A 15,647-nucleotide genomic window follows, 5' to 3' on the forward strand; every position below is an offset into this window, starting at 1 on the left:
CTTGTCCCTCTCATTGGGATAATTCCTGACTATAGCTCTGCACAGGGTTTCATGTCTTTCCTTTTTTCCTTATGCGCGGGCACTCATGGGAGTCCAAAGACTGTCAGGACTTGGAGTTTCTGACTCATGTTCCCAATGAGCAGGTAAGTTTGGTTTTCATAACACAGTTTATATTAAATTGACAGACAAATAGCTCTTCAGCCAATATTTTTTACGAGGTACATTTAATTTTTATAGATGTGGAGATGCCGCGTTGGACTGAGGTGAACACAGTAAGAAGTCTCACAACACCAGGTTAAAGTCCAAAAGGTTTATTAGGTATCACAAGCTTTCGGAGTGCTGCTCATTCATCAGGTGAGTGGAGGGTTGGGTTCACAGATAAGGCATTTATAGTTAAAGACTCAATTGCAAGATAATGATTGGAATGTGAGTCTTTTCAGATAATCAAGTCTTAACAGGTACAGACAATGCGAGTGGAGAGAGGTTTAATACAGGTTAAAAAGATGTGAATTGTCACAAGCCAGTACAGTTAGTAGGATTTTGCAAGCTCAGGCCAAATGATGGAGGTTACATGTACAGTGACATGAATGCAAGATTCCAGTTGAGGCTGTCCTCATGCATATGAAACTTGGTTGTCAGTTTCTGCTCAGCAATTCTGCGTTGTTGTGTGTCTTGAAGGCTGCCTTAACACTTACCTGAAGATTGGAGGCTGAATGCCCTTGATTGCTGAAATGTTCCCCGACAGGAAGGGAACACTCCTGCTTAGTGTGGTAATTTTCAAAGAGTTACATACAGTTTGCAAGCCAGTTTGGCCATGGCTGCAATATTGTAATACTATTCAATTGTCAGAAATATGCCATCTGATTTATTTTCCTTTTTAACATTTTTTTACTCAGTCCTTAAAGTTACAAAACCAAAGCTCAGAATGGACCAGGCAAACCCAAATCCATTCATTGCGCGCTTCAAAAGTCAAGTTCAAATTGAAACCAATTTAAGATCCCCATACAAGAGACAAATAAGAACCAAGCTAACACAATAAGGCATTGAGACCCATCTTGAGCTTCATCTGACACTATTTTCCACCATTTGTCCTGTAGCAGCTTAATGACTGTGGACTACATTGCTATCTAGATGCAAGCCTTCTTCCTTTTAATGTTGGAGGGTCTCCTTAAAATTAGATCAAAAGACAAAAAAAATGGATTTGTGGTTATACATATAGAAATGCACATAAATATTATTTTCTTATTATCTGATAATTTGCTTCTTGACAGCAATATAATAGCTGTTATGATCAAGTGAGGAGGTGTCGAATGACTCCCTTTTTGTTCTCCTCATTTGACCATAACAGTTTATTTTAGTGAAAGGTCATACTAGCCAATTCCATGGGCATTTAACCATTTGTGTTGTGACTATAAAGGCGCAATCAGACAAGTTTTCTTGAGTTTTTGACAAAAGGATAGTTTTTATTTACTCAACTTGGTCTAAGTAAAATAATTTTAAAAAACACTCCGACTTTCACACACACAAACAGATAACAGAGTGGGGAGGATAGATTAAGTAATTTAGAGCCCAGTAAAACTGAAGGGGTGTACAGCTCTTTTAGGTTGGTGACTTGGCAGGCTTTGGCCTGAACTCAGTAATCCTGCTGTTTTCACTTGGTGATTCTATTTTTGGCTTTAAGGCAGTTTAAAGCTATAGATGGGCAATTTATCTGTCCTTCTGAAAACAGCAGTGCTAGGTTGAGTTCTTTATAAAACACGCAGACACTATTTAAAACTTGCAAGTTGGTTGAAGGGAGATGGAGAAAATGAAGGAAAGAATCCACTCATACTTGCTCTGTCAGCTTTTTTGTTGTTTGTCCCATTCAGCAGAAAAAGCAGAAATGTGAAACACATAAAAGAGTTAGCTTTTGTTATGGTTCAGGTCAGAAATTCCAAAGTATTTTAAAGAGCCCCCCTGGATCATAAGTCTTGCACCTTGAATTTGACTAGGATAAACATGGCATGTTTCACTTCACGTATGATTCAAATGACCCACCAGGGAGCTTTTATCAAACAGACTTTATTTAAGAATATAGTTAACGTATATGGAAAGAAAATTAGCAATAACTTTTATCAATTACAAACAAAAACAAAACAACCAAGATGATGTATAATCCTTAACAAATATACCTAAAATGTTTTTTTTTTCATTCATTTGTGGGACATGGGCATCGCTGGCTGGCCAGCATTCATTGCTCATCCCTAGTTGCCCGAAGACAGTTGAGAGTCAACCACATTGCTGTGGCTCTGGAGTCACATGTCAGCCAGACTGGGTAAGGATGGCAAATTTTCTTTCCTAAAGGATACTAATGAGCCAATCAAACAAACCCCTGTCATAGGCAAAACCCTTTAAACAGGTTCAACACCGTAAAGACTAAAGCTCACGATACTGGAACCAAGCCCTTTGGTTGGAGAATTGAAACTCTTAGTCTTGTGAGTTCCAGCAGCACCCACCTCCCCTCACCTTGATATACCCAGAACAGCTTCCCAAACTACCAGAGAAACTCTCTGCTCCAGCCACCAACAGCAGATTCTCCACTTCAGGAAGACAAGAAATCTTGCTTCCAGCTAATAGCAGACCATTCAAAAGCAGGAAGAGAGACACTTCTTTTCAGCTTGATGCCCCTTCTAAAACTAAACTCTAACTGCAGCCAAACAGAAAATGAAACCTTAAACTCACTGGAAAAAAACTGTCCAAAAACACATGACCATCCTCCTAACAATGCAAGATCATAAAAGAACCCCAAAGATAAAATAAACAGACCCCATTTAAGCTATTGAAGTAGCAATAAAAGGATTCCTTTTTCTTTCACATTGGTTCTCTCACAAATTCTCTCTTGCTTTCCATTCCAACACTTGTTCAACATTTGTTCTTGCTCTATACCTTCCTTTCATTTCCCTTTAGTTTTTTTTGTTTCCCAACCTTTCTCTTGCACTCCTCTTATCTATGCTTACTTCTATTAACTCTCTCAGTTTCATCATCTATTGTCTCTGTCTTAGTTTTCAATCTTCCACATTCCTAAACCCTTTCAACCACATGACTCTCAATTTAATTAAACCATTCCCAAACATGAAACTAAGTTTATATTCTTTCTTTGTAGCTTGAGGCATCATGAGGAGGAAGCCTTAAATAAAGTCATTCAAATTATCTTCTTAGGGGTACCTAAGTGCTTTCTCCCGATATAGGTTGGCAATTGATTTTGCTGAGCCTCATAGGTTGCACACCGCCCTGCAAATACTTATAGCTTTGTTCATCTATTACTGTGGGCAAAGTGACTGTATCAACCTTCATAGTTAATGGACATCCATTAACTATAAGGGAGATTTCAATGGAGGTTATTTTATCTAACTTCACAATGTAGAGCTCATAAACTTAGGACTTCTTTTCTGAATCTTCCATAATCTTGTTCATTGGACCCCTCATTTTATTTGGGAATTAGGCACGGATGATCTAACTCTGCATCTGATTTGTATGTGGCCCTGCCAATTGCACCTGAAACAAATGAACTCTTTACATTTGCATCTGTCTTGGGATGGTCTTCCCCAAAATAACATTCGCTAAATCCGAGGCTGACAATTTCTCTTCCTTCTCTTGGGTTTTTGCTACTGGCATTCCGAACGGCCACCTTTACCTGCCAAATTTTGTTCATCTTGCCCTGCACACTTTGCAGTTCAAAAGCACTTTGTTCAGTGTTCTCAGTCGCTTGAGGCAATTCCAAGGAAATTTTATCCAGGGAAATTTTAATTTGGTGAGCAGCCTCTTTTGCAATTTCAAACTGTTAACATCACATGTAAGACGGTCATGGAACATATGACTTAAGGATGGCCCAGAACCATAGTGCTCAGCCAACTGGCGAAGTCTGGTGACAAAAGTAGAAACTGTCTCCCTTCAGTTGCTAACAGCTGAGTGGAATTTATATCTCTGCATAATAGTAGAAGGCTGGGGATTGTAGTGGTCCCATATTAGAGCAACCAGCTGGTCAAAGGATTTTGTATTCGATGCCTCTGGAGATGGAAGGCTTCTCACAAGGTTATAAGTTTGAGGCCCACAATCCGTAAGTAATATAACTTCATACTTTTCTTCAGACGTTATTTCACTGGCTACAAAAACATATTAAAATCTTTCAAGTACTGGTCCCAACATTCAACCTCTGGATCAAATGGATGAATTTTCCTGAACAGTGGCATGACTACTGGAGTAAGGCTGGCACAATGTTTCTATATTTATCTCCCTTGCAGGTTTTTCTTCCAGAAACTAACTGGCACGTTAGCCGCTGTAGGTCAATTTATTCTGGTCTCGACTGTTGTAGCGCTAGGTATCGTGACAAGGAAGCCTTGAATCATACAGTGATTTATTGAAGGAAAGATAAAACTATATACAAACAAATCTAGTTGCACTAACTCCCAATCTCTCAATGAAGGTTCCCTCCTACCAAGACCCACATGTTAACACCCGATAAGTGCCAGTTCACTTCCTCCTGATAGGCCTCAGGATGGTACCATGACCATTAAAGGGGCCAAGCTACCACACATTCCTTATACAGCACTCACCATAATGCATTTGAAGATTTCCATCTCTCTCTCTCTCTCTCCACTCTTTTTCCCTTGCTCCTTTCCCATTTTACTTATTTTCCCTCCCTTTCTGCCTTCCTTTCTCAAACCCTCTTAACTTACCTCTTTCACCACACACTCTCCCTCTCCTCTGCTCCCTCTCTCCATCACACTCTCCCTCTATCATTCCCTCTGCTCCTCCCTCTCCTCTCTTTGCCTCTCCACCTCTCTATCACACTCTCCCTCTATCTTTCGCTCTGCTCCTCACTCCTCTCCATCTTACCCCTCTATCACACTCACTCTCTCCATCTCCTCCTCTCCCTCTATCACACTCTCCCTCTCTCCCTGTCTCCTCCTCTCTATCTCTCCCTCTCTCTATCACACTCTTTCTATCCCTCTCCCTCTCTCTATCACACTCTCCCTCTCTCTCCCCCTCCCTTTATCACATTCCCCCCTCTCTCCCTCATTCTCTCCCTGGCTCCCTTTATCACACTCTCCCTCTCCTCCTCCCCCTCTCTCTCTATCACACACTCCCTATCTCTCCCTTATTCTTTCCCTCCCTCTATCATACTCTCCTTCTGTATCTCCCTCTCTCTATCACACTTTCCCTCTCTCTCTCCCCCTCTATCTCTCCCCTCTCTCATTCTCCCTCTCTCTCACCCCCTCTACCACACTCTCTCACTCCCTCTCCCTCTCTATCACTCTCCTTATCACACTCTCCCTCTCTCTCCCCCTATCAAACTCTCCCTCTCTCTCTCCCTCTCTATCACACTGTCCCTCTCCTCTCTATCTTTATCTTCCTCTCTATCTCTCCCTCTCCTCTCTCTCTCTCCCCCTCTCCTGCTCCTCTCTCCCTCCCTCTCCTCCTCGCCCTCCTATCACCTCTCTCCATCTCCATCCCCCTCTCTCCATCTCCATCCCCCTCTCTCCATCTCCATCCCCCTCTCTCCATCTCCATCCCCCTCTCTCCTCCCCCTCTCTCCATCTCCCTCCTCCTCTCTCTTCCTCTCCCCCTCCCCTCTCTCTTCCTCTCCCCCTCCCCTCTCTCTTCCTCTCCCCCTCCCCTCTCTCTTCCTCTCCCCCTCCCCTCTCTCTTCCTCTCCCCCTCCCCTCTCTCTTCCTCTCCCCCTCCCCTCTCTCTTCCTCTCCCCCTCCCCTCTCTCTTCCTCTCCCCCTCCCCTCTCTCTTCCTCTCCCCCTCCCCTCTCTCTTCCTCTCCCCCTCCCCTCTCTATCACTCTCTCCCTCTCCCTCTATCACTCTCTCCCTCTTTCTATCACTCCCTCTCTCTCTCGCTCTATCACATTCTCCTCTCTCTCACCCGCTCTCTCCTTCCTTCCCTTTCTCCCACTATCTCTTCCTCTCCTCTCTTTGTATCTCACTGTCTTCCTCTCTCTCTTTCTATCACACTCTCTCTCCCTCCATCTGTCTATCACATTCTCCCCTATCTCTCCTCTAACCTTCCCTCTCTTCCTCCCTCTATCACACTCTCCCTCCATCTCTATCTCTCCCTCCATCTCTCCTCTCCCTCTCCCTCCATCTCCATCTCTCCTCTCCCTCCATCTCCATCTCTCCTCTCCCTCCATCTCCATCTCTCTTCTCCCTCCATCTCCATCTCTCCCTCCATCTCTCCTCTCCCTCCATCTCCATCTCCCCCACCCTCCATCTCCATCTCTCCTCTCCCTCCATCTCCATCTCTCCTCTCCCTCCATCTCTCCTCTCCCTCCATCTCTCCTCTCCCTCCATCTCCATCTCTCCTCTCCCTCCATCTCCATCTCTCCTCTCCCTCCATCTCCATCTCTCTTCTCCCTCCATCTCCATCTCTCCCTCCATCTCTCCTCTCCCTCCATCTCCATCTCCCCCACCCTCCATCTCCATCTCTCCTCTCCCTCCATCTCCATCTCTCCTCTCCCTCCATCTCTCCTCTCCCTCCATCTCCATCTCTCCTCTCCCTTCATCTCCATCTCTCCTCTCCCTTCATCTCCCCCTCCATCTCCCCTCTCCCTCCCCCTCCATCTCCCCTCTCCCTCCCCCTCCATCTCCCCTCTCCCTCCCCCTCCATCTCCCCTCTCCCTCCCCCTCCATCTCCCCCTCCATCTCCCCTCTCCCTCCCCCTCCATCTCCCCTCTCCCTCCATCTCTCCTCTCCCTCCATCTCCATCTCTCCTCTCCCTCCATCTCCATCTCTCCCTCCCCCTCCATCTCCCCTCTCCCTCCCCCTCCATCTCTCACAAGAACATAAGAACATAAGAAATAGGAGCAGAAGTAGGCCATCTAACCCTTTGAGCCTGCCTCGCCATTCAATAAGATCATGGCTGATCTGTCGTGGCTCAGTTCCACATTCCCGCCCTCTCCCCATAACCCTTAATCCCCTCTCTTATCAAAAACCCATCAACCTGCGTCTTAAAAATATTTAGCGAGGTAGCCTCCACCACTTCAACGGGCAGAGAATTCCAGAGATTCACCACCCTTTGAGTGAAGAAGTTCCTCCTCAACTCCGTTCTAAACCGCTCCCCTTTATCTTGAGGCTGTGCCCCCTAGTCCTACTATCCCTTCTGAGCAGGACGAGTCTCTCCACCTCTATCCTATCCATCCCATTCATCATCTTATACGTCTCAATGAGATCTCCCCTCATTCTTCTAAACTCTAACGAGTACAACCCTAGTTTATTCGGCCTCTCCTCATAGCTCAACCCCCTCAACTCCGGCATCAGCCTAGTAAACCTCCTCTCCACTCCCTCCAAGGCCAAAATATCCTTGCGTAAGTACGGCGCCCAAAACTGCACACAGTACTGCAGCTGCGGCCTCACCAATGCCCTATACAGCCGCAGCAAGACCTCCCTACTTTTATATTCAATCCCCCTCGCTATGAAGGCCAGCATCCCATTCGCCTTCCTGACCACCTGCTGCATCTGCAAGCTGGGTTTTTGCGACTCATGCACAAGGACCCCAAGGTCCCTCTGCACCGTCGCCTGCTGCAGTTTTTCGCCACGTAAGTAATAATCCTTCCTACCATTATTCCTACCAAAGTGGACCACCTCGCACTTGCCAACATTAAATTCCATTTGCCATTTCCTGGCCCATTCGCCCAGCCTATCTAGATCCTTCTGTAGACTCTCCACACCCTCCGCACAATTTGCCGTTCCACCAATCTTGGTGTCATCAGCAAATTTCGACACCATACACTCGGTTCCCTCCTCCAGATCATCTATATAAATGGTAAATAGCTGAGGCCCCAGCACCGACCCCTGGGGCCCTCCACTAGTCACCACCCGCCAATCCGAATAGCATCCATTGACCCCCACTCTTTGCCTCCTATTTGACAACCAATCCTCTATCCACGCTAACACCCTACCCCCAACTCCATGTCCCCTGACCTTCTGCAATAACCTCTTGTGAGGTACTTTGTCAAACGCCTTCTGAAAATCAAGACCACATCCACCGGCTCTCCTCTATCCACCGCCCTAGACACATCCTCATAGAACTCCAGTAAATTTGTCAGACACGACTTCCCTTTAACGAAACCGTGCTGCGTCTGCTCTATCAAGCAATTCCTCTCAAGATGCCTCACTATTTCCTCCTTGATGACGGATTCTAACATTTTACCTACAACAGACGTTAAACTAACCGGCCTATAATTCCCTGCCTTTTGCCTGGCACCCTTCTTAAACAACGGCGTAACATTAGCCGCTTTCCAATCTTCCGGCACTTCCCCGGAATCCAGCGACGTCTGGAAAATAACCACCAAGGCATCCACTATCACCTCCGCCATTTCTTTCAGAACCCTCGGATGCATTCCATCCGGTCCTGGCGACTTGTCCACAATCAGCCCCTCCAGTCTGTCGAGCACCCCCTCTCTAGTAACAGTAATGTCATTAAGACCCTCCAGTCCTACCACCTTTCCATCTCTAACACCCGTCAAATTATTCACGTCCTCCTCCGTGAAGACAGAAACAAAAAAGTTATTCAGGACCTCAGCCATATCCCCATCCCCTACCACTAGCTCCCCTTTCTCATCCTCTAAGGGACCAACGTTCACCCTAGCCAGCCTCTTCCTTTTTATATATTTATAAAAACTCTTGCTATCCTTTTTTATATTAAGTGCTAGCTCAGCTTCATAGTTTCTCCTACCCTTCTTTATCAACTTCTTTGTCAATCTTTGTTGACATTTAAACCTCTCCCAATCCTCTTCTCGCCCACTACTCTTAGCTACTCTAAACGCCTCCGCTTTTAACTTAACACTTTCCTTCACCTCCTTCGTTATCCACGGCTTATTACCTCTCCTCCTACTGTCCTTTTTGACCATCGGAATAAATTTCCGCTGAGCACCAAGAAAGATCTCCTTAAAGATCCTCCACTGCTCCTCAGCAGACCTACCTTCCAACGCGCTCCCCCAGTCCACATTCACCAATTCTTCTCTCATCCTACCGTACTCCCCTCTGTTCAAACAAAGGACGCGCGTCCGGGAACCCACTTCCTCCTCCTCCATCTGCACCAGAAACTCCACCATACAATGATCACTCTCCCCAAGAGGATCCTTCACCACAAGGTCCCTAATTCTACCCGCCTCATTACATAACACCAGATCCAAGATAGCTCGCTCCCTCGTCGGCTCCAACACACACTGTTCCAGGAAACTATCCCGGCAGCATTCCAAGAACTCCTCCTTGAGCCCACCGCGTCCAACATGAGTCGACCAATCTATATGTAGATTGAAATCCCCCATAACTACGGCCGTCCCATTCCTGCACGCCGCACTTATTTGCGCGTTAACAGCCCGCCCCACCTCCAAATCATTATTCGGGGGCCTATAGACACCCACCAGCGTCTTCCTCCCTTTGCTGTTCCTAATCTCTACCCACAACAATTCCGCTTTCTGCTCCTTGGCTCCAATATCATCCCTTGCTACCACCCTGATGCTATCCTTAATCAGCAGAGCTACGCCCCCCCCCTTTTCCCTCCTGCCTATCCTTCCTAAACACTTGATACCCCTGGACATTCAGCTCCCAGTCCCTGTCACCTTGCAGCCACGTCTCTGTAATGGCCACCAGATCATATCCATTTGTGCTGATCTGCGCCACTAGCTCATCCACTTTATTCCGAATGCTTCGTGCATTCAGATAAAGTGCCTTCATCCCAGCCTTCACCTGGACCCTATTTGCCGTAATGCCACCAACCATACTCACGCCCCCTACTCCCTCTATTATTGGGACATCCTCGGCCTCTTCCCTTACCTGTACCCTCTCCTCAGCTTTAGACCCCGTAATGCCACCAACCCTCGCACCCTCCCCCCCCCGCCAATTAGTTCAAAGCCCTGTCTACAGTTCTCTTTACTCTATTCGCCAGCACTCTGGTCCCAGCACGGTTCAGACCAACCCCATCCCGCCCGAACAGGTCCCACCTACCCCAATACTGGTGCCAATGCCCCATAAATTCAACTCATTCCTCCCACACTAATCCCTGAGCCACCCATTCACTTCCTTAATCCTATCAACCCTACGCCCGTCTGCACTCGGTTCAGGCAGTAGCCCAGAGATAACTACCTTGTCGGTTCTACTCTTTAATTCCATTCCCAGCTTCTCATACTCCCTCCCCAGATCCTCAGTTCGCATTTTGCCTACGTTGTTGGCACCCACATGTACCACAACGACCGGATTCTCACCCTCCCACTCCAGGTTCCTCTGCAGCCCAGATGCGACATCCTGGACCCGAGCACCAGGCAGACAACACACCCTTCTGTGCAATTTGTCATTGTGACAAAGGACAGTGTCAATACCCTTCACCCCACTATCCCCAATCACTACTATGTTCCTTTTCACCTTCTCCTTGCCTATGTCCTGCTGCATCACTGTACCGTGTGCAGTTTGCTCACCGACCTCATCTCCCTCGTCCAGACTGGAAGCAAGAGCCTCAAAGTTGTTATGCAGATTGAGAGGCTGAGGCCTCCGCTCCCCACCCCCTTCCTCCTCTCCCCACCCCCCTTCCTCATCTCAGCAGCCCCCCTCATGTTCGTAACCCTTAGAGTTAGCCTGTCTAGGGGGGGAGGATGTCACTTGCACCCCATTGACAATGGCACCCTCTCTCCCTCTGATGAGCCTCAGTGTCTGTAGCTCAGAGGCCAGCTCATCTACCTTGAGCTGGAGCTCCTCCAGCAACCGGCACTTACTGCAGACATGGACGCTGGGGAGGACCCTGGGGTCCACCAGTTCCCACATCATACAGAAACAACACATCACATGCCCCTCCATTATTCACTGTAGTAGTATTGAAAATTTCCACACGAACTTACCTGGCCCTTTTTCTCCCCGGCCCTTTTGATATTAAGCCCTAGTAGCTCACTCTGCTTCCCCCTCACTCCGCTGCCCGCTCCGACGCTGCCCGCTGTCTATACCAGGCCTCTTTTGAAACCTGGCGCTGATTTAAAGCTTGCTGGCCCACAACTCCCTTCTAACCACTCCCTCAGAATTCTTAAAGAGGTAAATACAAAAAGCCCGCAAAAATGGCTTTTAAATGATTTAAACAGTTCTACAAGGAACAAAGTGCTTTAAACTCATTTAAACAGGTTTTTAAACAGGTAAATTCTTATCTCTCTCTCTGCTCCTTCACTCCTCTGCTTCAGCAAACAATGGAAGGCTTCACTCTCCTCTCCCTCCCCCTCCATCATTCCTCCCCCTCCATCATTCCTCTCCCTCCATCTCTCCTCTCCCTCCATCTCCATCTCTCCTCTCCCTCCATCTCCATCTCTCCTCTCCTCTCCCTCCATCTCTCCTCTCCCTCCATCTCTCCTCTCCCTCCATCTCTCCTCTCCCTCCATCTCTCCTCTCCCTCCATCACCATCTCTCCTCTCCCTTCGTCTCCCTCCCTCCCTCTCTCGTCTCCCTCCCTCCCTCTCTCGTCTCCCTCCCTCCCTCTCTCGTCTCCCTCCCTCTCCTTCCCTCTCTCCTCTCGCTGTCTTCTATCCTTTCCTCTCCCCTCTCTCACCTCTCCTCTCCCTCTCTCTCACCTCTCCTCTCCCTCTCTCTCACCTCTCCCTCCCTCTCCCCTATCCTCTCGTCTCCCTCTATCGCCCGTATCCTCTCCTCTCCCTCTCTCACCTCTCCCTCCATCTCCCCTATCCTCTCCCTCCCTCTCTCTCACCTCTCTCTCTCCTATCCTCTCTTCTCCCCTCCCTCTCTCTCCCTCTCTCATACTCCCCTCCTCTCTCTCTCTCCCACTCTCATACTCCCCTCCTCTCTCTCTCTCCCACTCTCATACTCCCCTCCTCTCTCTCTCTCCCACTCTCATACTCCCCTCCTCTCTCTCTCTCCCACTCTCATACTCCCCTCCTCTCTCTCTCTCCCACTCTCATACTCCCCTCCTCTCTCTCTCTCCCACTCTCATACTCCCCTCCTCTCTCTCTCTCCCACTCTCATACTCCCCTCCTCTCTCTCTCTCCCACTCTCATACTCCCCTCCTCTCTCTCTCTCCCACTCTCATACTCCCCTCCTCTCTCTCTCTCCCACTCTCATACTCCCCTCCTCTCTCTCTCCCACTCTCATACTCCCCTCCTCTCTCTCTCCCACTCTCACACTCTCCCCCTCTCACACACTCTCCCCTCTCACACACTCTCCCCTCTCACACACTCTCCCCCTCTCCCTCCCTCTCACACACTCTCCCCCTCTCACACACTCTCCCCCCTCCCTCCCTCTCACACACTCTCCCCCTCTCCCTCCCTCTCACACACTCTCCCCCTCTCCCTCCCTCTCACACACTCTCCCCCCTCTCCCTCCCTCTCACACACTCTCCCCCTCTCCCTCCCTCTCACACACTCTCCCCCTCTCCTCCCTCTCACACACTCTCCCCCTCTCCCTCCCTCTCACACACTCTCCCCCTCTCCCTCCCTCTCACACACTCTCCCCCTCTCCCTCCCTCTCACACACTCTCCCCCTCTCCTCCCTCTCACACACTCTCCCCCTCTCCCTCCCTCTCACACACTCTCCCCCTCTCCCTCCCTCTCACACACTCTCCCCCTCTCCCTCCCTCTCACACACTCTCCCCCTCTCCCTCCCTCTCACACACTCTCCCCCTCTCCCTCCCTCTCACACACTCTCTCCCCTCTCCCTCCCTCTCACACACTCTCCCCCTCTCCCTCCCTCTCACACACTCTCCCCCTCTCCCTCCCTCTCACACACTCTCCCCCTCTCCCTCCCTCTCACACACTCTCCCCCTCTCCCTCCCTCTCACACACTCTCCCCCTCTCCCTCCCTCTCACACACTCTCCCCCTCTCCCTCCCTCTCACACACTCTCCCCCTCTCCCTCCCTCTCACACACTCTCCCCCTCTCCCTCCCTCTCACACACTCTCCCCCTCTCCTCCCTCTCACACACTCTCCCCTCTCCCTCCCTCTCACACACTCTCCCCCTCTCCTCCCTCTCACACACTCTCCCCCTCTCCCTCCCTCTCACACACTCTCCCCCTCTCCCTCCCTCTCACACACTCTCTCTCTATCTCTCTCTATCACACTCTCTCTATCTCTCTCTATCACACTCTCTCTATCACTCTCTCTCTATCACTCTCTCTCTCTATCACTCTCTCTCTATCACTCTCTCTCTATCACTCTCTCTATCACACACTCTCTCTCTCTCTATCTCTCTCTCTATCACACACTCTCTCTCTCTCTATCTCTCTCTCTATCACACACTCTCTCTCTCTATCTCTCTCTCTATCACACACTCTCTCTCTCTATCACACACTCTCTCTCTCTATCTCTCTCTGTATCACATACTCTCTCTCTCTCTCCATCTCTCTCTCTATCTCTCTCTATCACTCTCTCTATCTCTCTTTATCACACTCTCTCTATCTCTCTTTATCACACTCTCTCTATCTCTCTCTATCACTCTCTCTCTCTCTCTCTATCTATCACTCTCTCTCTCTCTCATCACTCTCTCTCTCTCTCTATCTATCACTCTCTCTCTCTCTCTATCTATCACTCTATCTCTCTCTCTATCACACTCTCTCTCTCTCTATCTCTCTCTCTATCACACACTCTCTCTCTCTATCACACACTCTCTCTCTCTATCTCTCTCTGTATCACATACTCTCTCTCTCTCCATCTCTCTCTCTATCTCTCTCTATCACTCTCTCTATCTCTCTTTATCACACTCTCTCTATCTCTCTCTATCACTCTCTCCATCTCTCTCTATCACTCTCTCCATCTCTCTCTATCTATCTCTCTCTCTCTCTCTCTCTCTATCTATCACTCTATCTCTCTCTCTATCACACTCTCTCTATCTCGCTCTATCTCTCTATCACTCTATCACTCTCTCTATCACTCTCTCTATCACTCTCTCTATCACTCTCTCTCTATCTACCTCTCTATCTCTCTCTCTCTATCTCTCTATCTCTCTCTATCACACTCTCTCTATCTCTCTCTATCACTCTCTCTATCTCTCTCTCTCTCACACTCTCTCTATCACACTCTCTCTATCACTCTCTCTATCACTCTCTCTATCACTCTATGTCTCTCTCTATCACACTCTCTCTATCTCTCTCTATCACTCTCTCTATCACACTCTCTCTATCACACTCTCTCTATCTCTCTATCACACTCTCTCTATCACACTCTCTCTATCACACTCTCTCTATCACACTCTCTCTATCACACTCTCTCTATCACACTCTCTCTCTCTATCACTCTCTCTATCACTCTCTCTATCACTCTCTCTCTATCTCTCTCTCTCTATCACACTCTCTCTATCTGTCTATCACTCTCTATCACTCTCTCTCTCTATCTCTCTCTCTATCACACTCTCTCTATCTCTCTCTCTATCACTCTCTCTATCACTCTCTCTATCTCTCTCTCTATCACACTCTCTATCACACTCTCTATCTCTATCTCTCTCTCTATCACACTCACTCTATCTCTCTCTCTATCACACTCACTCTATCTCTCTCTCTATCACACTCTATCTCTCTCTCTCTATCACTCTCTCTCTCTCTCTCTATCACTCTCTCTATCTCTCTCTCTATCTCTCTCTCTATCACTCTCTCTATCACACTCTCTATCACACTCTCTATCACACTCTCTATCACACTCTCTCTCTCTATCACACTCTCTCTATCACACTCTCTCTATCACACTCTCTCTATCACACTCTCTCTATCACACTCTCTCTATCACACTCTCTCTATCACACTCTCTCTATCACACTCTCTCTATCACACTCTCTCTATCACACTCTCTCTATCACACTCTCTCTATCTCTCTCTCTATCACACTCTCTCTATCTCTCTCTCTATCACACTCTCTCTCTCTCTATCACACTCTCTCTCTATCACACTCTCTCTCTCTCTATCACACTCTCTCTATCTCTCTCTATCACTCTCTCTCTCTATCTCTCTCTATCACTCTCTCTCTCTCTCTATCACACTCTCTCTCTCTCTCTATCACACTCTCTCTCTCTCTCTATCACACTCTCTCTCTCTCTCTATCACACTCTCTCTCTCTCTATCACACTCTCTCTCTATCACACTCTATCTCTCTATCACACTCTCTCTATCTCTCTCTATCACACTCTATCTCTCTCTCTATCACACTCTATCTCTCTCTCTATCACACTCTATCTCTCTCTCTATCACACTCTATCTCTCTCTCTATCACACTCTATCTCTCTCTCTATCACACTCTATCTCTCTCTCTATCACACTCTATCTCTCTCTCTATCACTCTCTATCTCTCTCTCTATCACTCTCTCTCTATCTCTCTCTATCACTCTCTCTCTCTCTCTATCACACTCTCTCTCTCTCTCTCTATCACACTCTCTCTATCTCTCTCTATCACACTCTCTCTATCTCTCTCTATCACACTCTCTCTATCTCTCTCTATCACACTCTCTCTCTCTATCACACTCTATCTCTCTCTCTATCACACTCTATCTCTCTCTCTATCACACTCTCTCTCTCTCTCTATCACACTCTCTCTCTCTATCACACTCTCTCTCTCTATCACACTCTATCTCTCTCTCTATCACTCTCTCTCTCTCTATCACTCTCTCTCTCTATCACACTCTCTCTCTCTATC

At 47.9% G+C, this 15,647-nt stretch overlaps 1 protein-coding gene across 1 annotated transcript in view; it reads left to right on the plus strand.

Annotated features, from left to right (window-relative positions):
- The first annotated feature begins 250 nt into the window (after positions 1-250).
- The window catches only part of LOC145344036 (ataxin-7-like protein 1), a 253,456-nt gene continuing 238,059 nt past the window's right edge, over positions 251-15,647 (plus strand). Inside the window, exon 1 of the mRNA XM_080190772.1 lies at positions 251-354. The gene's annotated coding sequence lies outside the window, so the exon portion shown is untranslated. The remainder of the gene's footprint in view (positions 355-15,647) is intronic.

The sequence above is a fragment of the Carcharhinus amblyrhynchos genome, chromosome 6 (genome assembly GCF_965287045.1).
Source record: "Carcharhinus amblyrhynchos chromosome 6, sCarAmb.v2.hapA, whole genome shotgun sequence".
NCBI lineage: Eukaryota > Metazoa > Chordata > Chondrichthyes > Carcharhiniformes > Carcharhinidae > Carcharhinus > Carcharhinus amblyrhynchos.